Raw genomic sequence first — 23,607 nt, 5'->3', positions numbered from 1 at the left:
TCGGCCAAATTTGAAATCTCTGTATATATTTCCAGAGTCACCCTCAGATGCTCACTCAGTCTGGGTTTGACCATAATAAAAAATATTGTAAAAAAGGTACTGGATATCAAGATGGCAAGTATAAATATTATAGGGTACAATTGAAATCTCCATCTACATAGTCCCGTAGTCACTCTAAGACGCTTACTCAGTATGGATTTGACCGTAATACTAAATGTCGAACAAAGGTACTGTATAACAAGATACAAGCTGTATCGAGTATAGAGTAAAAATTGGTATCTCCGATTCACCGTATATATAGAAGGCGTAAACCACACACGCTCACTCATAATGGATGATACCGTAATAAAAAAAATTTTGAACAAAGGTACTGTATCAGCACATACCAGGTGTATCCAGTCTAGGTGTAATTGTAAATTTCCGTCTATACTTCCGGAGTCAGACACAGACACTCACAGGCTCAGTATGTATTACACCAGAATTTAAAAAGTAGAAAAAGGGAAAGGTATTCGAAGCGTACAACAGTATACAGTGTTGTGGTACTTTTAAATCTTCGTTTATATTTCAATCTCAGTAAGCCAGTCCAGACTCTCCGCTACTGGAAACTACATGGATACAAGTACAGACGGAAAGTCGAGTGTTAGCAGAAATTGGGAATTACTCATCACAGGAAAACCTCCCGGTAGATGTTGCAGGTGATGCAGACCCTCAATTACTGTGTCTGTGGTGACAGCGAAAACGGTTCTTTGTGAAGAAAGGATTTCTTTTTCGCAGTAGTGTGGATCACATCACCGTTACTCGTCTCCATCAAATTGTGATCACAGGGAGAGATGTAGACATGGTCCTCACTGCCTATCATGATGTGTCTGGTCATTTTGGAGTGCAAAAGACAAGCCAGAGGCCGTAGGCGATTCTATTAAATTGGCGTGAGAGGAGACATTGAAAAATGGTGGCAGGAATGTCACACGTCTGTGACTATCACAACTGTGAAAGGTGATCATAAAGCACCACTGCATCCGCTTGTAAGTTGACGTCCATTACAAATGATAACTGAGAAGAAAAGCAGTCACAAAGCCCAGGAAAAGTCAAAGACATCCTTTATTGAACAATTGACACATACAAGACTAACAGTAAGGTGCAGGCTAAGAGATGGAATCAGATGGACCCCAGCATATATAAATTGCCAAGGGTAAGCTGGACCCTTATTCAGAAAAAACACACTCATAGGGCATGATGTGAATAGTGGTCACCAAAGAATTGCACTGTATATACTAGTGGGTGGAGTATAATAACAAGACTACTCAGGCCATCCTCCTAGTAGGAATACCATAATCAGGTCATATAGGGAGTAAAGGTGAAGTACCCCTGATAAATCTCCACAGACCTTGCCAGGAGAGAACCACCCACGCAAAGAAGCAAATCAAGACTCCTTAAAACATACCTCAATGAAGCGCAGTACTGCACAGGACCAGCCCCCCTTACCCTGACGCCCATTTCGGCAGATAGTGCCTTCCTCAAGGGGCATAGAGCAGGGGCAAAGTGCGCGATTTAAATACCTAACGATCCGGAAAGCCAGTACGGTGACGTCATCCGATGTACGACGCGTCCGCCCGCCCGCGCTCCATCAGGCAGCCAGGAGCCAGAAACACGTGGGGCCCCAAGTGATCCAGAAGCCGGCGCATTGCCGTGACGCGAGGCAGCAGACACAGCGGCTATCAGAGCGCATGCGCCGACCACACGGAGGCCGGATAGACCATTACAAGTGCTGGCATCTTTAAATATTGTAATCAAAATAAGGCATCACCAAAAAGAGAACACATCACCATATATAGGAATGCATAGGAGTATAAAGCACAAGAAATACATATGCATAAGGATAAATATTAAACCCACAGAGAATAATACATGTATATATACATGAAGTCTAGCAAAACCAGAAGTGGAGGTAAAGTGTGTTGCAGCAATGGACAAAACTATAATGTAATGCAAAAATGCAAAGGTAATAAAATGCCACATTGTTGACGCAACACACCCTCCACATCCAGAGAGATGTATAATGCTCTAAAAATGCAGGAAAAATATAGTAGCGGTACAAATCTCCATAGTTATATAGATGTCAAAGATAAATAATTCATATAGAGCATAATAAATAAACAAAACCTCAGGAATATAGACAATTTGCAACTCCCTATATAAACATTGTGTTTAGAAAAGAATGCATAGATATTATATACATACATATATCATACACATACTGTATATATTTTATGCATACAATGTAATATGGGCATACAGCACTTAAAAAAAGGTTCAATAGATATAACGGTAGACCAATACGTATAATATATGCATATATGAAAAATACAAAGAAGATAATGTATAAACAAAAAGTAAAAAATTAAAAAAGAATATTAAAGTCCATTAAAGCAGTAACGGTCACAATCCTTCATAAATCCAGGGGGTGATGCTGGATGTAGCCACACAAATGTGGAGCAAGGATGGTCACGGTCCTACATAGATCCTGAAAGTCTAATGATGGATACAATAGCACACGCAACTAAATAGAAAAAGAAAAAAACAACAAAATTAAAATCAAATAAAAACAATATATGCGGAATGACATCATACCGCAGTGCACTGATGACTATAGAAATGGCGCAAAAGTAATGTTTTCATTAAGGCCCAAAGGTTGAATAGTCCCCAGGCTCCAGATCCACCTAGATTCCATCTGACCAAGGCGTTTAGATAGATTGCCTCCCCTGATGTTGATATTGAGGGCATCATCCCTCATACCCTAAGGAGGGTACTATCACATTGATGAACTGCTTTAAAATGTCTGGGGATCGTTTTGAGAGTGGCCCCATCCGTATTGCCTGCGGCAGCTTGAATACCAAGAACATATTGCCGAATACGAACTTTAAATTGTCTCGTAGTCATCCCAACGTAGATAAGCCCACAGGGGCAAGTTGCATAATAGATTACATAACGAGTAACACATGTAATTCGCTTCTTTATTTTAAATGTGCTTGTATCACACGATTTATGGAATTCACTACATCTATCTACGTTGGGACAAGCAACACAGCAGCCGCAATGGGAATATTATCCAAGAATGTCTTGGAATGCTGTCCCACATAGTGGCTCTTGGTTAAGTAGTCTCGTAGATTCCTTGCCCGCCTAAATGTGATCAGAGGACGTTTAGGGAGAAATTTGCTAACAACTGGGTCGACCTGCAGAATCGGCCCAGCCTTAGTTAATGCAGATCGCACCCTCTCAGCATGGGGATGAAAGGTAGTAATAAATCTGCATTGATTCTCACCTTCAGATCTATCACCATGTTGATTATATAGCAGACGTTTGCGTACCGAATGTTTCGCCCTATGATAGGCTTTTTTCACAACACAGAAAGCAAAAAACACAAATATCCTGAACTAAAAGTAAAAAATATACTGCAAATAATGCATAAAGGTAATAATAATAATAAGGGTATTTAGTAAACAATTTTGATCAAAATAATGTACAAGCCATCCCGCCACGTCACGGCAACCCTTGTGGGACAGTCCCTACTCTAGTATTTAAAACCTTATCACTTGCCAAGTGGCGTGAATGTGAATAAGGGTCGAGCGGCTGAACCACTTGTAACAGCTTAGGCCAGACTGGATGGCTTTCCCAGCTCAGAAAAAGGGCGGTCACACCCCTATATGCACTGAATGCACAATGAAATGAATAAAAAACAAATCTGAACTGAGACAAGTAAGTTAATGTGTATGCACAATGTAAGTGCATTTTAACACATGACCATTAACCAGAGAAAACAGAAAGCAAAAAACACAAATATCCTGAACTAAAAGTAAAAAATATACTGCAAATAATGCATAAAGGTAATAATAATAAGGGTATTTAGTAAACATAATTTTGATCAAAATAATGTACAAGCCATCCCGCCACGTCACGGCAACCCTTGTGGGACAGTCCCTACTCTAGTATTTAAAACCTTATCACTTGCCAAGTGGCGTGAATGTGAATAAGGGTCGAGCGGCTGAACCACTTGTAACAGCTTAGGCCAGACTGGATGGCTTTCCCAGCTCAGAAAAAGGGCGGTCACACCCCTATATGCACTGAATGCACAATGAAATGAATAAAAAACAAATCTGAACTGAGACAAGTAAGTTAATGTGTATGCACAATGTATTTGCAGTATATTTTTTACTTTTAGTTCAGGATATTTGTGTTTTTTGCTTTCTGTTTTCTCTGGTTAATGGTCATGTGTTAAAATGCACTTACATTGTGCATACACATTAACTTACTTGTCTCAGTTCAGATTTGTTTTTTATTCATTTCATTGTGCATTCAGTGCATATAGGGGTGTGACCGCCCTTTTTCTGAGCTGGGAAAGCCATCCAGTCTGGCCTAAGCTGTTACAAGTGGTTCAGCCGCTCGACCCTTATTCACATTCACGCCACTTGGCAAGTGATAAGGTTTTAAATACTAGAGTAGGGACTGTCCCACAAGGGTTGCCGTGACGTGGCGGGATGGCTTGTTCATTATTTTGATCAAAATTATGTTTACTAAATACCCTTATTATTATTATTACCTTTATGCATTATTTGCAGTATATTTTTTACTTTTAGTTCAGGATATTTGTGTTTTTTGCTTTCTGTTTTCTCTGGTTAATGGTCATGTGTTAAAATGCACTTACATTGTGCATACACATTAACTTACTTGTCTCAGTTCAGATTTGTTTTTTATTCATTTCATTGTGCATTCAGTGCATATAGGGGTGTGACCGCCCTTTTTCTGAGCTGGGAAAGCCATCCAGTCTGGCCTAAGCTGTTACAAGTGGTTCAGCCGCTCGACCCTTATTCACATTCACGCCACTTGGCAAGTGATAAGGTTTTAAATACTAGAGTAGGGACTGTCCCACAAGGGTTGCCGTGACGTGGCGGGATGGCTTGTACATTATTTTGATCAAAATTATGTTTACTAAATACCCTTATTATTATTATTATTATTATTATTATTACCTTTATGCATTATTTGCAGTATATTTTTTACTTTTAGTTCAGGATATTTGTGTTTTTTGCTTTCTGTTTTCTCTGGTTAATGGTCATGTGTTAAAATGCACTTACATTGTGCATACACATTAACTTACTTGTCTCAGTTCAGATTTGTTTTTTATTGTTTTTTATTTGTTTTTTATTTTTTTCACAACACGCCTGCTATAACCACGTTCAGAAAAACGGATTCTCAATTCCTCCGCCTGCCTCTCAAAATCAACATCATTAGAACATATCCGGCGGAGGCGAAGAAACTGTCCCACTGGTATCGAGGACACCATATGGCGGGGGTGACAGAAAGAAGCATGTAATAAAGTGTTTGTGGAGGTAGGCTTACGGAAAATATCCGTATATATATTCCCCTTGTCATCCTTATAAAGGGTGACATCCAGAAAATTAATCTTTGTCATGTCACTTTCAAAGGTAAGGGTAATATTTAGATCACTGCTGTTAAGGCATCCCATAAATTGCGCAAGGTCGACAGCCGTGCCTTGCTAGACAAACAGGATGTCATCGATATACAGCGTCCAAAAAGGGATGCGGTCTATTGATGACAGCCGGCCTGACAAAAAGAGGTCCCTCTCCCACAGCCCCAGGAACAGAGTAGCATAGGCCGACGCAAAGGCTGCCCCCATGGCTGTCCCCTGGAGCTGCAGGAAGAAGGACTCCTTAAACACAAAGAAATTGTGAGTGAGGGTGAATTCCAATAGTTTCAGCAGGAGTCCCCTCAGGCCCACCGACAAATTCGATGTCTGGAGAAAGAATTGGACGCAGCAATGCCGTCTTTTTGTTTAATATTTGTGTAAAGGGACTCCACATCTGCTGAAACTAAAAGGGATTCACCCTCAAGGCATAGGCCATCGACCCTGCGCAATAAATTCCCCATATCCTTAAGATACAAAGGGAGAACAGTTACGAGGGGCTGTAGGTGGAAGTCAATCCAACGATTAACATGTTCCGAGAAGTTTCCCCTCCCCGACACAATGGGTCGTCCAGGTGGTGACTTCAGGTTTTTATGAACTTTTGGTAATAAATAAAAAGTAGCCACACTTGGCTCACTGGCAAGTAGTGCCGAAGCCAGCTCCTTAGTGATAATGTCACTCTGCGCTGCCCTGCGTACAATAATCTCCAATTGAGAAGAGTAAGCACTCAGGATTATAAGTTAATTTCTTATAACATTCGTTATTGTTTAACTGCCGAAAAGCTTCCTCTTCGTATAGTTTTTTTGGCCACAGAACGACATTACCACCCTTGTAAGCTGGCTTCAGCACCACGTCTGGTAGAGTTTGGAAGTATTTTAATCTAGTACGTTCTTCCCTAGTTAGATTATCATTAGTAGAAAATCTAGGGATCTTACACAGTTCCTGAGTCACAACCTGAACGAAAAGCTCAATATTAGAGCAGGTAGCCAGGGGAGGAAACTTGGTAGAATGTGGACGAATCGAGGGGGGAATCTTACCCCCTTTGTGGACATGCTCCACCGCCAGCTCCTCCAACGCTCTCCGGGCTTTTTGTTCTTCCTCTGTGGGGAAAAGAGTATTAATATCCTTATCGAAGAAATGTCGTTTCAACAGCAGTGATCTAGCAAATAGGTGCAAGTCTTTAACAGTGGTGAATGTATCAAACTCAGAAGTTGGTGAAAAGGAAAGACCCTTAAGGCCCTTTTACATTTAGCGATGCACCAGCGATCCGACCAGCGATCCCACCCGGTCAGGATCGCTGGTGCATCGCTAAATGATCGCTAGTGAGCTTTCATACAGAAAGACCTCACAGCGATTCAGCAGCGACGCAGCGCACGATACTTACCATTCACACACAGCGATCCTGCGTCCTCCCGCCCGCCTCCACGCGTCGCTGGACGTCACAGCAGGAAGTCTCAGCAGGAAGCGCCCGACGAGAAATGGAGCCGGACATTCTCGCGCGATCAGCGATGGACAGCAGGGGAGCCGGTCGTTGGTAAGTATCACACATAGCGATATCACTAGCAATATCGCTATAACGTCACAAAACCAGTGACGTTTTAGCGATATTGCTAGCGATATCGCTTAGTGTAAAACCCCCTTTACCCAACAGAGATATATCAGATGGAGAAAGCGTATATTGACTAAGATTAATCACCCTATTATCTCGTTTCCTGGGGTTCGGTTGATGAACATATCCTCTCCTATAAGGATGGTATGAATGATCACGTAAACGTGAAGGACCCGAGGAAACAGAGATATCAGACTGTTCGCTCAAAGATGAGAGCGAGATACTAGATGGTGTACGAGGCAGGTTCATATTGCTTTTCCTCCACAAATACACTTTATTGTTCTGATAGTCTTGCAGGTCTCTATTGTACTTCGAGACCTGATTCTCCTGGATTTTCATCACTACCATATCCAGGGATTTCTCCAGATCATTATCAAACTGTTGAATTTTTTCTTTAGAACAGTCAGTACGTACAGATGCTTGCATTTCATCAATCGACTTATCAAGGTCGTTAATGTTACTAACGTTCAAATTAATCAAAAGCTGCATAAGTGTGACTGAACATAAATTGCAGGCTTCCTCCCATTTTTTAATAAACTGGTCCTCTGCCACTGGGAAAGTTGGAATCAAGCGAACCCTGAGACCTCTGGGGATCATTTTATTTGAGATGTATTTCTCCAGAAAATTCTTATTCCACCATAATTTGGACCGCTTGATGACTGCATTTTTAATGGCCATCAGTTTGTCATCACTCCCGGAGCCACCAGCGCACTGCCATTAGCCCCACTAATACCGAAAGTCTGTTCCAATTGATTGAGACATACTTTTTCTTTGGCCCTATAGTCCATTTCATCAGAGTGGTAACCTGTGCATAACACAGCAAAACAGATATAAACAAAGTTTCCAATGAACATAATGGGCGTACATAAATAATGGCAAAATAAAAAAATTAAACTGTTAATCACCCAAATTCAGGACAAATAATGGACAACTGCACACATAGCAAACAACAACTGAGAAGAAAAGCAGTCACAAAGCCCAGGAAAAGTCAAAGACATCCTTTATTGAACAATTGACACATAAAAGACTAATGGTAAGGTGCAGGCTAAGAGATGGAATCAGATGGACCCCAGCATATATAAATTGCCAAGGGTAAGCTGGACCCTTATGCAGAAAAAACACACTCATAGGGCATGATGTGAATAGTGGTCACCAAAGAATTGCACTGTATATACTAGTGGGTGGAGTATAATAACAAGACTACTCAGGCCATCCTCCTAGTAGAAATACCATAATCAGGTCATATAGGGAGTAAAGGTGAAGTACCCCGATAAATCTCCACAGACCTTGCCTCCAGTTAGGGAGGTATTAAGATCCTGTCAGTGCTGGCGGACTGCCGCGGCTGAGCAGGGTCACTCACCCAGACTACGGGAGGGCCCGGGGTCCGAAACTGCAGGGAAAATTCTGAGCACAGGACCTGCGACACTAAAGGTAGTATAGAGTACCAGGACCTACGATCTTGTGACCACAGGGGGCGTGGCCTAGCGTCCTGCTGCAGTAGATTACTATAGGATTTTATTACAGGAATCCTAGAGTGAAGATTAGGGGAACTCAGGTCAGACAAGCGGGGGGGTCATACACAGAGAGGGCAGAGTGGTACCAGAGGAGCAAGCAGAGAATAGTCAGAACGTAAGCAATGAGTCATACACAGAGATAGCAACGCAGTACAAGGGAGGCAGTCAGAGAGTAGTTAGGTCCAAGGCAAAAGAGTCATACACGGGAATAGCAGAGCAGTACAAAAGGAACAGGCAGAACTCGTAACAGGGACAGAACCGGGTCAAAGCCAAACAAGCATAAAGTACCACAGTCACAAAGCACACCAGGGTCACAAACACTCGGCCAAGGATCTGAGTATAAGCGACGAGGAATGAGTCTACAATGAGGCTATAAAAAGCCTCCCAGAATCTCAGAGTGAGGCCGTCAAGATTAACCTCTGAACTACCTAATCCCTTGAACTAGGCAGATCATGACAGAAGGTGTAAAAAAATGGCATATGTTGATGTGTAGGCTGGACATTCAGCTGCTGCAAATGGCGGAATTGGGCAAGTCCGAGGAAGAGGAGGACAAAAGCGAGGCAGTTTTCTGGCAACCTATGTGTCATCAGGGGAAGATGGGACAATATCCTTTGAAACCCATGCATGGTTCATTTTAATGAAGGTTAGATCATCAACATTTTGGGTCGACAGACGGGTCCTTTTTTCTGTCAGGATTGATCCAGCAGTACTGAAGACTCTTTCAGATAACACACTAGCAGCAGGGCAAGTGAGCTCCTGTAAGGCATAGTGTGCCAATTCAGGCCAGGTGTCCAGTTTAGAGGCCCAATAGTCAAAGGGGAATGACCTGTGAGGGAGAACATCGATATGGGAGGAGAAGTAGTTTGTAACCATAGTTGACAACTGCTGTCTCCTGTCACTTTTAATCGATGCAGTATTAGCAGTCGTGTGAGCGGTAGAGTTGAGCGAAACGGGTCGAAAAAATTCAAAAGTCGCCGACTTTTGGCAAAGTCGGGTTTCATGAAACGAAACCCGACCCTAGGATGAGGTCGGCCACGAGGTCGGCGACTTACGCGCCAAAGTCGCGTTTCAAAAGTTTGTTTTGCGCTCTTTTTCAGCCAATCAGGATCCACGGACACTGTGGGCAACGTGATGACATAGGCACGGGTCACCACCATCTTTCAGAAGGGCATGCAAGTGATTGGCTTGCTTTGGTGGGCGTCACAGGGGGTATAAAAGGGCGTGCACGCCGACCGCCATCTTACTTCTGCCGATCTTAGTATAGTGAGAGGTTGCTGCTGATTCTGTAGGGAGAGCGTTAGGCAGGGAAGAAGACAAAAAAACTGCTTCTGCTGCTAGCGATTTGGCCTGCACAACACACCAGTCACTGTGTGTGCAGTGCAAGGGGAGGCTATATAGTGGTGTATCAGTGGTGTTGGTTGTTGGGCTGCCTTTTAAGGCTTCCTGACAGGCTGGCATTGCTGTTTACCCACTGCTCCGCAAACTGCTTTTTTAAAAGCAATCCCAATTTTTTTTTTTTGTCCTGCTGAGAAGAAAAAAAAAACTGCTTCTGCTGCTAGCAATTTGGCCTGCACAACACACCAGTCACTGTGTGTGCAGTGCAAGGGGAGGCTATATAGTGGTGTATCAGTGGTGTTGGTTGTTGGGCTGCCTTCTAAGGCTTCCTGACAGGCTGGCATTGCTGTTTACCCACTGCTCCGCAAACTGCTTTTTTAAAAGCAATCCAATCTCCCTTATCCTCTAGTCACTTTTGTCACAGCTGTGCCATCGAGCCTGTCACATAGCGCTCAGATATTCATTGGGCCTCACACAATCCAAAAGTGTCCAGTGTCCAAAAGTGTGTGCAGAGATTCAAAATCTCCCTTATCCTCTAGTCACTTTTGTCACAGCTGTGCCATCGAGCCTGTCACATAGCGCTCAGATATCAGTGGGCCTCACACAATCCTAAAGTGTCCACTGTCCACAAGTGTGTGCAGAAATTCAAAATCTCCCTTATCCTCTAGTCACTTTTGTCACAGCTGTGCCATCGAGCCTGTCACATAGCGCTCAGATATCAGTGGGCCTCACACAATCCAAAAGTGTCCACTGTCCACAAGTGTGTGCAGAAATTCAAAATCTCCCTTATCCTCTAGTCACTTTTGTCACAGCTGTGCCATCGAGCCTGTCACATAGCGCTCAGATATCAGTGGGCCTCACACAATCCAAAAGTGTCCACTGTCCACAAGTGTGTGCAGAAATTCAAAATCTCCCTTATCCTCTAGTCACTTTTGTCACAGCAGTGCCATCGAGCCTGTCACATAGCGCTGAGATATCAGTGGGCCTCACACAATCCAAAAGTGTCCAGTGTCCAAAAGTGTGTGCAGATATTCAAAATCTCCCTTATCCTCTAGTCACTTTTGTCACAGCAGTGCCATCGAGCCTGTCACATAGCGCTCAGATATCAGTGGGCCTCACACAATCCAAAAGTGTCCAGTGTCCAAAAGTGTGTGCAGATATTCAAAATCTCCCTTATCCTCTAGTCACTTTTGTCACAGCAGTGCCATCGAGCCTGTCACATAGCGCTCAGATATCAGTGGGCCTCACACAATCCAAAAGTGTCCAGTGTCCAAAAGTGTGTGCAGATATTCAAAATCTCCCTTATCTTCTAGTCACTTAGGTCACAGCAGTGCCATCGAGCCTGTCACATAGCGCTGAGATATCAGTGGGCCTCACACAATCCAAAAGTGTCCACTGTCCAAAAGTGTGTGCAGATATTCAAAATCTCCCTTATCCTCTAGTCACTTTTGTCACAGCAGTGCCATCGAGCCTGTCACATAGCGCTGAGATATCAGTGGGCCTCACACAATCCAAAAGTGTCCAGTGTCCAAAAGTGTGTGCAGATATTCAAAATCTCCCTTATCCTCTAGTCACTTTTGTCACAGCAGTGCCATCGAGCCTGTCACATAGCGCTGAGATATCAGTGGGCCTCACACAATCCAAAAGTGTCCAGTGTCCAAAAGTGTGTGCAGATATTCAAAATCTCCCTTATCCTCTAGTCACTTTTGTCACAGCAGTGCCATCGAGCCTGTCACATAGCGCTGAGATATCAGTGGGCCTCACACAATCCAAAAGTGTCAAGTGTCCAAAAGTGTGTGCAGATATTCAAAATCTCCCTTATCCTCTAGTCACTTAGGTCACAGCAGTGCCATCGAGCCTGTCACATAGCGCTGAGATATCAGTGGGCCTCACACAATCCAAAAGTGTCCAGTGTCCAAAAGTGTGTGCAGATATTCAAAATCTCCCTTATCCTCTAGTCACTTTTGTCACAGCAGTGCCATCGAGCCTGTCACATAGCGCTGAGATATCAGTGGGCCTCACACAATCCAAAAGTGTCCAGTGTCCAAAAGTGTGTGCAGATATTCAAAATCTCCCTTATCCTCTAGTCACTTTTGTCACAGCAGTGCCATCGAGCCTGTCACATAGCGCTCAGATATCAGTGGGCCTCACACAATCCAAAAGTGTCCAGTGTCCAAAAGTGTGTGCAGATATTCAAAATCTCCCTTATCCTCTAGTCACTTTTGTCACAGCAGTGCCATCGAGCCTGTCACATAGCGCTCAGATATCAGTGGGCCTCACACAATCCAAAAGTGTCCAGTGTCCAAAAGTGTGTGCAGATATTCAAAATCTCCCTTATCCTCTAGTCACTTTTGTCACAGCAGTGCCATCGAGCCTGTCACATAGCGCTGAGATATCAGTGGGCCTCACACAATCCAAAAGTGTCCACTGTCCAAAAGTGTGTGCAGATATTCAAAATCTCCCTTATCCTCTAGTCACTTTTGTCACAGCAGTGCCATCGAGCCTGTCACATAGCGCTGAGATATCAGTGGGCCTCACACAATCCAAAAGTGTCCAGTGTCCAAAAGTGTGTGCAGATATTCAAAATCTCCCTTATCCTCTAGTCACTTTTGTCACAGCAGTGCCATCGAGCCTGTCACATAGCGCTGAGATATCAGTGGGCCTCACACAATCCAAAAGTGTCCAGTGTCCAAAAGTGTATGCAGATATTCAAAATCTCCCTTATCCTCTAGTCACTTTTGTCACAGCAGTGCCATCGAGCCTGTCACATAGCGCTGAGATATCAGTGGGCCTCACACAATCCAAAAGTGTCAAGTGTCCAAAAGTGTGTGCAGATATTCAAAATCTCCCTTATCCTCTAGTCACTTAGGTCACAGCAGTGCCATCGAGCCTGTCACATAGCGCTGAGATATCAGTGGGCCTCACACAATCCAAAAGTGTCCAGTGTCCAAAAGTGTGTGCAGAAATTCAAAATCTCCCTTATCCTCTAGTCACTTTTGTCACAGCAGTGCCATCGAGCCTGTCACATAGCGCTGAGATATCAGTGGGCCTCACACAATCCAAAAGTGTCCAGTGTCCAAAAGTGTGTGCAGATATTCAAAATCTCCCTTATCCTCTAGTCACATTTGTCACAGCAGTGCCATCGAGCCTGTCACATAGCGCTGAGATATCAGTGGGCCTCACACAATCCAAAAGTATCCAGTGTCCAAAAGTGTGCGCAGATATTCAAAATCTCCCTTATCCTCTAGTCACTTAGGTCACAGCAGTGCCATCGAGCCTGTCACATAGCGCTCAGATATCAGTGGGCCTCACACAATCCAAAAGTGTCCAGTGTCCAAAAGTGTGTGCAGATATTCAAAATCTCCCTTATCCTCTAGTCACTTTTGTCACAGCAGTGCCATCGAGCCTGTCACATAGCGCTCAGATATCAGTGGGCCTCACACAATCCAAAAGTGTCCAGTGTCCAAAAGTGTGTGCAGAAATTCAAAATCTCCCCTGTCCTATAGACACCTTGTACCTTGTTTTACATTACTATATAGTTTGTTGGATTTTGTCTACATTTCTACCAAAAATGAGGAAGGCTGGTGGAAGAGGCCGTGGAATTGGGCGGGGGTTGGCAGCTGGTAATGATGGTGTTGGTGGTGGATCTGATGGTAGTGGCAAGAGCAAAATAGGACCGAATGCAGGAGGTGCTGACCCTGCGTCATCGTCTGGCTACATAAGGCCTCGAACGCTTAGTTTTCTAGGAGTTGGCAAACCGCTTTTAAAGCCAGAGCATCAGGAAAAAGTTTTGTCTTACATTGCTGACTCAGCCTCCAGCTCTATCGCCTCCTCTTCTTCAGTTGTAAAAAGTAAAAGCACTGAGTCGTCATTGGAGGCTCATGTTCATGAACCACACCTTTCCTTTTGTCCTTCACCCCAACCAAGATTGAAGGATGACGCAGGCCATACTACTGATTACTCCATGGAGCTGTTTTCACATACCATGCCTGGATTATCAAGTGAAATGGTGAATTACCCAGGCCAAGATGAATCTGACATGGAGTGCACTGATGCACAGCCGCTGATGGATGATTCTGCTGGTACATTCACTCAGAGCACTACATTGTCCTTGCAGTGTACAGAGCCAGATTCTGACCCTGATGAGACTCAGGTGCCCCTTCCCGCACACTATACCACCATACACGGTGACACAGAGGAAGGTGCACATGACATAGAAGAGGAGGTGATGGATGACCCAGTTGTTGACCCAGATTGGCATCCATTGGGGGAAGAGGGTGCTGCTTCCAATAGCTCAGATGAGGAGCATCCACAGCAGACATCGACATCGCAACAGCTGTTATCTGGCAGGCCCGGAGCACTCCAAAGACAGGTTCCAAACATCAAAAGAGTTGCTGGACAGCTTGTCCAGAGGGTCAAAAGATCACAGCGTGCTAGGCCGCAAAATGTCTGCCAAAGTAGGAAGAGTGCAGTGTGGCACTTTTTTGAACAAAATCCTCATGATCAGGCCAAGGTTATCTGTAAGAAGTGCGCAAAGACCTTTAGCCGAGGGAAAAATCTGAAAAATTTGAATACCAGTTGCATGCTTAGACATTTAACCAGCATGCACTTGCAAGCGTGGACACAACACCAAACCTCAAGTGCCACATGTGCAACTGATCACAACGAAGGTAGTCAGCAACGCTACATTGCTTCCCCCACTGTAAGCCCACCGGTTAGCACAGCAGCAAATGTTGAGGTGTCATTGCAAGACCACAGCAGTCAGGGAATCCCACTGTTATATCAACGAAAGACTGATTCTAGGCCATCAGAAAGAACACCAACTCCATCACCATCATCAACCCTCTCTCAGTCCGCCCTGTCCACCGCTACTTCCACCATATGCAGCTCTCAAGTCCAGCTCACCCTCCCAGACACTATGAGTAGGTCAAGAAAGTACTCAGTCTCTCATCCGCGTACACTGGGTTTGAACGCCCACATTGCCAAACTAATCTCGTTTGAGATGATGCCCTATCGGTTGGTGGAAAGCACAGCTTTCCGCGAACTCATGGCCTATGCAGTACCACGCTATGACCTACCCAGTCGCCACTTCTTCTCTCGCAAAGCCATCCCAGCCCTCCACCATCATGTGAAAGACCGCATTGTCCATGCACTCAAGCAGTCAGTGAGCGGAAAGGTGCACCTCACTACTGATGCATGGTCCAGTCGGCATGGCCAGGGCCGTTACGTGTCCATCACTGCGCACTGGGTTAATGTGGTGGATGCAGGGTCCACAGGGGACAGCGGTGGTGGGACAGTGCTGCCTAGCCCACGGTATAGGAAACAGTTGGCTGTAGGCGTTCCACCCTCCTCCTCCTCCTCCTCCTCCTCCAGAAGCGAAAGCTCGTCCACAGAGCGCAGTCGTACGAGCACTCCATCTGCAGCTGCCACTGTTGCACACGATGTGTCCCCCTATCGAGCAGCTAGTGGAAAGCGTCAGCAGGCTGTGTTGCAGATGATGTGTTTGGGCGACAGACACACCGCCGAGGTGCTGGCCGAGTACTTGAAGCGACAAACTGAGTCATGGCTGGGCAGTGTACATCTTGAGGCAGGCAAGGTAGTTAGTGATAACGGCCGTAATTTTGTGGCAGCCATAGCCCTTTCAAAACTCAGCCATATACCTTGCTTGGCTCACACCTTGAACCTGGTGGTGCAGTGCTTCCTCAAAAATTATCCGGAGTTAACAGCCCTGCTCCAGAAGGTGCGAAGACTGTGCGCGCACATCTGCCGGTCGCCTGTACACTCCGTTCGTATGCAGAAGCTGCAGCGATTGCTCCACCTTCCCAACCACCGCCTCATTATCGACATTGCAACAAGGTGGAACTCCACCCTGCACATGGTGGAGCGGCTGTGCGAGCAGAGGCAGGCCATAATGCATTTGTGGGAGGATACACGGCCAGGCACTTTGAGAGCAGACATGGAGTTGACAGGTGTGCAGTGGTCGAAGCTGAAAGACCTTTGTAAAGTCCTTCAGTGTTTTGAGGAATGCACACGGCTGGTAAGCGCAGACGACGCCATCCTAAGCATGAGCATCCCACTTATGCGTCTGCTCATGCAAACTTTGACGCACCTTAAGGAGCAGGCGTCTGCAGCTAATGTTGATGAGGAGGAAGAGGAGGAGGGAATCCTTGATGACATTCAGCCATTGTCTGCTCAGGGACCTCTCCTGGACGAGGTGGAGGAAGAAGAGGAGGAGGAGGAGGATGATGGGGATGATTACGTAGGGGAGGAGGATGCATCTCGTGGGGCAAGTGAAAATGTTGGCGTGGCAAGGTCTGGTACAGGGTTTGTGCGTGACTGGAGGGATGTGGATTTGCCAGAAAGTGCTCCTCCACCCAGCACTCGCAGTGCATCATTGACACCGGGAACATTGGCCCACATGTCAGATTATGCCTTGCGGATCCTAAAAAGGGACCCCCGCATTGCCAAAATGATGAACGATGACGACTACTGGTTGGCCAGCATCCTGGATCCACGCTATAAAGGCAAATTACAAAACATCATGCCACAGGAGAACCTTGACCTAATATTGGCTAATAAACAAGCAACTCTGGTAAATCGGTTGCTTGCGGCATTCCCAGCACACAGCAGCGGTGATGGTTCTCACACGAGCCGTACGGGCCGGGGGCAGCTTGGCAGAGGTGTTCGTGGTGCACACAGCAGAAGTGGCGTTGGAGACAGGGGTTTTATGACAATGTTGTGGACTGATTTTTCAAATACCGCTCACACAACTGGTAATACTGCATCGATGGAAAGTGACAGGAGACAGCAGTTGTCAACTATGGTTACAAACTACTTTTCCTCCCATATCGATGTTCTCCCACACAGGTCATTCCCCTTTGACTATTGGGCCGCTAAACTGGACACCTGGCCTGAATTGGCCCAATATGCCTTACAGGAGCTCGCTTGCCCAGCTGCAAGTGTGCTATCGGAAAGAGCCTTCAGTGCAGCTGGATCAATCCTGACAGAAAAAAGGACCCGTCTGTCAACCCAAAATGTGGATGATCTAACCTTCATTAAAATGAACCACGCATGGGTTTCCAAGGATTTTGTCCCACCTTCCCCTGATGACACATAGGGTGACAGAAAAATGGCTTGCTTTGGTCCACCTCTTCCTGGTACTTCACCTATTTCGCCTTTTGCATCAGCTGAATGTCCAACATCAACATATGCCACTTTCTAAAACTCCCTAACTGTGCTGCCTCCCCCCCCATGGCCGGGGTCACCACCTACCGCACGACACCGTGCGAGTGCCGTTGCCCTGGACAGGTGGGTAGGCCGACTCTTGGGCGCAGGCACTGGCACAGGGTCCCTCATAGTGCAATCAAGTGTCTCTGACGGTGGTGGTGCACACCCGCCGTCAGACACACCGCTGTACTATGAGGGGCCCAGTGCCAGTACCGACGCCCACGAGTGGGCCCCCCTTGCTTGGGCAGGGCCCCAGCATTTGCAATCTTTACCTCTCCCTGCTCCTCCGCTGTGTAATCTGGGCCGTCAAATCCATACTGTGCCTGACACCGTCTGAGCCTGCCTCCTGAAACATATATTTTTAATGTGTACGCTATCCATACATGTTATCCGGGGATACGGTACCCTTTCTAACCTTTGTGCAATCACGTGCAATCCATACTGGGCCTAACACCGTCTGAGCCTGCCTCCTGAGACATATATTTTGAATGTGTACGCTATCCATACATGTTATCCAGGGATACGGTACCCTTTCTAACCTTTGTGCAATCACGTGCAATCCATACTGGGCCTAACACCGTCTGAGCCTGCCTCATGCTGTATAGACATATATTTTGAATGTGTACGCTATCCATACATGTTATCCGGTGATACGGTACCCTTTCTAACCTTTGTGCAATCACGTGCAATCCATACTGGGCCTAACACCGTCTGAGCCTGCCTCATGCTGTATAGACATATATTTTGAATGTGTACGCTATCCATACATGTTATCCAGGGATACGGTACCCTTTCTAACCTTTGTGCAATCACGTGCAATCCATACTGGGCCTAACACCGTCTGAGCCTGCCTCATGCTGTATAGACATATATTTTGAATGTGTACGCTATCCATACATGTTATCCGGGGATACGTGTCATGGTATGCCTAGGTTACTTTAGGCATAAACCCCGGGACCCCTGCGATGTCCCTCAGACTAGGGGAACCCTGTCTGTCCCTCTACCCAGGGTTTACACTGAAGGTGTGCCTGCCTGAGCCTCCACCCTGTCCCTGTCTCCTGTCCAGCCCTAAGCTGAACCCACCTCCCTCCACCCAGTGAGGGGACCAGACACCAGACCCCACAAATACGTATGGACAGGGGTAAAAGAAACACCACACAGTTAATACACAAGGGAATACAATAATGTGCAAGGGCAACCAAATATATATATAACAGATTGGAGAAAGAACCACTGAGGGATATACTGCACCAGATATCAGACGCTCCAACACCACCACTGCTGACCGGTATTGCTAGCACTAGGCAAAAGCTATAGTCGGCGACGCCCATAGTCAGGACGAACTATTTAAAGACCAAGGGCGTGGCCCAGCCCTCAGCCAGCATGACAATCTGGTTAACCCTATCCCGACTGGAACAGAATACCCAACAGGGTATTACCGCTGTCTGCCGGACACCCTGGTGTGAACAGTGTCTGACATGACAGTACCCCGCCTTCTACGAGGGACCTCCGGAACCTCACCATGTCGAGGACCTGGCTTGTCCGGATGGCGACGATGGAACATAGTAACCAGTCGATCAGCATGAATGTCAGAGGCCGGCACCCATGTCCTCTCCTCAGGACCATAACCACGCCAGTGGACCAGGTACTGTAGAGTGCGACGCACAACCCTAGAGTCCACCACTTTGGACACCTCAAATTCCAACGCGCCATCCACCAAGACGGGAGGTGGTGGCCCGGGGGAACCAACCACCAAACCCACGACCTTCTTTAGCAATGCTTTGTGAAATACATTATGAATCTTATACACAGCCGGCAACTCCAAACGAAATGCCACGGGGTTGATCACTGCGGAGATTCTAAATGGGCCAATGAACCTGGGACCCAACTTAAGTGACGGTATCTTGAGCTTAATGTTCCTAGTAGATAACCACACCCAATCACCCACACACAGGTCCGGACCTGGCACACGTCTGCAGTCAGCCACCCGTTTGTACCTGGAACCCACCTTCAACAAGTGCTGCTTGACTCTCCTCCAAACAGACGACAATTGAGCTCCCAACTGGTCCTCCTCAGGGACGCCAACTGAGCACCCCTGACGCAAGGTGCAAAATTGAGGATGTTGACCATACACACAAAAAAAAGGAGATTCCCCAGACGATTCCTGGCAATGGTTGTTTATTGCGAATTCTGCCAGAGGAAGAAACGCTGACCACTCTTCCTGATTGTTGGAAATAAAGCAGCGCAAGTATTGCTCCAGGTTTTGGTTCATCCGCTCAGTCTGTCCATTCGACTGAGGGTGGAAAGCCGATGAATGAGATAATTTGATTCCAAGGCGAGAACAAAAAGCTCTCCAAAACTTTGCCACAAACTGCGTACCTCGATCAGACACAATGTCAGACGGGACACCATGAAGTCTGACCACCTCACGAATAAATATCTGAGCAAGAGTCTTAGCATTGGGCAAAGACGGTAAAGCAACGAAATGTGACATTTTGGAGAACCTATCAACAATTACCAAAATGACCGAGTTCCCTGCCGAGGCGGGCAAGTCAGTAATAAAATCCATGGAAATCTCAGTCCATGGCTTACTGGGCACCCCGAGAGGCTGCAAGTTACCAGCGGGACGGGAACGAGGAGTCTTGGCCCGTGCGCACGTGGTACAGGCAGCCACATATGAGGCCACATCATGCTGGATTTTAGGCCACCAAAAACGACGCGATACCAGTTCCAGAGTGCTCTTAACCCCTGGATGACCTGCCAGTACCGTGTCGTGATGTTCGCCCAACACTCTAGAGCGTAGATGTAGCGGCACAAAAGATTTATTAGCAGGCAACCCCAGCGGTACCACCTCCTGAGCCTCCGCAATCTCTGCCTCAATCTCTGTCGTGATGGCAGATACCACCACCCCCTTTTGGAGAATAGGCACCGGCTCTTCACATAACTCTCCACCAGGAAAACACCTGGATAAAGCGTCTGCCTTAACATTCTTCGACCCAGGTCGATAGGTAACAATGAAGTTGAACCGGGTGAAGAATAATGCCCAGCGAGCCTGTCTGGAGGACAGGCGCTTAGCAGATTCTAAATAAAGCAAATTCTTATGGTCGGTTATCACAGTAATCTGATGAACAGCCCCCTCCAAGAAGTGTCGCCACTCCTCAAATGCCAATTTGATGGCCAATAGTTCCCTGTTGTCAATATCATAATTACGCTCCGCAGGCGACAGCTTCTTGGAGAAGAAGGCACACGGATGCAACTTGGCCCAAGAAGGGCCCTGAGACAGTACAGCCCCCACTCCAACCTCCGACGCATCCACCTCCACGACAAATGGTAAGGAGACATCGGGCTGCACCAGAATGGGCGCTGAGGCAAAACTATTCTTGAGGAATTCAAACGCCTGTACCGCAGGCTCAGACCAGTCAGAAAAGTCGGTACCCTTCTTAGTCATGTCAGTCAGTGGTTTGGCAATCATAGAGAAGTTCTTAATAAATTTCCTATAGTAATTGGAGAAGCCAAGAAATCGCTGAAGCGCCTTAAGATTATCAGGCCGATCCCAATGTAGTACCGCCTGCACCTTTGCGGTGTCCATCTTAAAACCTGAGGCGGAGATTATATAACTCAAGAACGGTAGCTCCTGTACGAAAAACACACATTTTTCAAGCTTGACATAGAGCCTGTTCTCTCTGAGCAACTGCAGAACCTGTCTAACATGCTCTATATGTGTATCATGGTCGCGAGAGAAAATGAGGATGTCGTCAAGATAAATTATAACGAACCTCCCCAACAACTGAGAAAAGACATCATTAATGAAGTGTTGAAAGACCGCCGGTGCCATAGTCAACCCAAACGGCATTACCAAACTCTCAAAGTGACCCTCAGGGGTATTGAATGCTGTCTTCCACTCATCCCCCTGACGGACTCTTATAAGATTGTACGCCCCCCTGAGGTCCAGTTTGGAAAACCACCTGGCACCAACCACTTGGTTGAATAAATCGGGTATAAGTGGCATAGGGTAAGGATCCTGGACCGTAATCTGGTTGAGTTCTCTGAAATCCAGACACGGGCGTAAACCGCCATCCTTCTTTTTAACAAAGAAGAAGCCAGCAGCCAGAGGAGAAGAGGAAGGTCTAATATGACCCTTGCTCAGGCTATCCGCAATGTATTCCTTGAGAGCTAGCCTCTCGGGACCTGAGATATTAAACATTCTAGCTTTAGGTAACTTGGCCCCTGGTTTCAACCTAATAGCACAGTCATAGGGGCGATGCGGTGGTAGTTCCGAACAACCCTTCTCAGAAAATACATCCGCATAATCCAGCAACGGCTCCGGGATACTGGGGGTCAAAGCGGAAATACATGTAGCCAGGCACCTCTCCTGACACTTCCTGCTCCACTGAATTATGTCCTGGGTCTTCCAATCAATAACAGGATTATGCAATGACAACCATGGAAAGCCCAGAACCATCTGAGCCGGTAAGTTACTAAGCACCTTACAAGTTACCCGCTCTGAGTGTAATACTCCGATGTGGAGTTGTATATCCAACACACACTCTGTGATCTCCCCTTGAGACAACGGGGAAGCATTGATGGTAACCACCCGGATGGGGTTCGGCAATTTCTCCACCGGAAATCCCGCTGTATGCGCGAACCTCTCATCAATGAGATTGGCAGCTGAGCCACTATCAATAAATACTGTAATAGAGAGCATTTGCCCCCCAAGTACCACCCTAGCAGGGAGCATACACTGGGAAACCATGACGGAGGATACATAAAGGCTCAGACTAGACTCCTCCAAACCCTCTGAGCCTATCAGTTTTCCGCCGGCGCGCCCTTCTTAGGTACCAGGGGGCAAGCGTTAATAAAATGTCCTCCTTTGCCACAAAAAAAACAGAGCCCCTGCCTTCTGTGCCAAGGACGTTTAGGCTTGTTACTCGGTGACTGTGCTATACCAGCGATCTGCATGGGTTCCACGGATTCACCCACGGCAACCTCACCAACCACTCCCCCACCTCCCGGAGGCAACGAAACCAGCGCCCCCTGACGGAGACGTCGGTCTATGCGTACTACAAGTGCCATCGCAGCCTCCAGAGAGGCGGGAGTCTCGTACATTAGGAGAGTCTGTTTAACCCTTCCAGAAACCCCATGCAAAAATTGACTTCTAAGCACAGGGTCATTCCACTGCGTGTCCACCGCCCAGCGCCGGAATTCCGTGCAGTAATCCTCAGCTGGTCGATCACCCTGTAGCAGTGAGCGTATCTTAGACTCTGCTAAGTTTAATCTATCCGGATCGTCATAGATCAAACCCAGAGCAGAGAAAAAAAATCTACAGATTCAAATGCCGGTGAGTCTGAAGGGAGTGAAAAGGCCCAGGCCTGTGGGTCACCACTCAGCAAAGAAATCACCAAGCCCACGCGTTGAGCCTCATTACCTGAGGAATGTGGACGCATACGGAAATACAATTTGCATGATTCACGAAACACCGTGAACTTACCACGATCACCAGCAAATCGTTCATGAAGGGGAAACTTGGGCTCAGCTGCCCTGGCTGCAGCCTCAGCAGGTACTGCAGGAGCTGACAGGCCTTGTTGCTGGACCGCCCCCCTGAGTTCAGTGACCTGTATGGATAGAGCCTCCAGCTGCTTGGTTAGGGAAAGTATAGGATCCATAGTAAGTAACCCCTATATTCCCTATCTAAACTTTTTTTTTTTTTTCCTCTCTCACTTTATTATTTGGGCCGACTATAATGTCATGGTATGCCTAGGTTACTTTAGGCATAAACCCCGGGACCCCTGCGATGTCCCTCAGACTAGGGGAACCCTGTCTGTCCCTCTACCCAGGGTTTACACTGAAGGTGTGCCTGCCTGAGCCTCCACCCTGTCCCTGTCTCCTGTCCAGCCCTAAGCTGAACCCACCTCCCTCCACCCAGTGAGGGGACCAGACACCAGACCCCACAAATACGTATGGACAGGGGTAAAAGAAACACCACACAGTTAATACACAAGGGAATACAATAATGTGCAAGGGCAACCAAATATATATATAACAGATTGGAGAAAGAACCACTGAGGGATATACTGCACCAGATATCAGACGCTCCAACACCACCACTGCTGACCGGTATTGCTAGCACTAGGCAAAAGCTATAGTCGGCGACGCCCATAGTCAGGACGAACTATTTAAAGACCAAGGGCGTGGCCCAGCCCTCAGCCAGCATGACAACCTGGTTAACCCTATCCCGACTGGAACAGAATACCCAACAGGGTATTACCGCTGTCTGCCGGACACCCTGGTGTGAACAGTGTCCGACATGACAATACGGTACCCTTTCTAACCTTTGTGCAATCACGTGCAATCCATACTGGGCCTAACACCGTCTGAGCCTGCCTCCTGAGACATATATTTTGAATGTGTACGCTATCCATACATGTTATCCGGTGATACGGTAC

This window comes from Dendrobates tinctorius, unplaced genomic scaffold (assembly GCF_039654945.1).
Source record: "Dendrobates tinctorius isolate UK_male_01 unplaced genomic scaffold, ASM3965494v1 ptg000102l, whole genome shotgun sequence".
Lineage (NCBI taxonomy): Eukaryota > Metazoa > Chordata > Amphibia > Anura > Dendrobatidae > Dendrobates > Dendrobates tinctorius.
Note: the sequence above shows the minus strand (reverse complement) of the source record.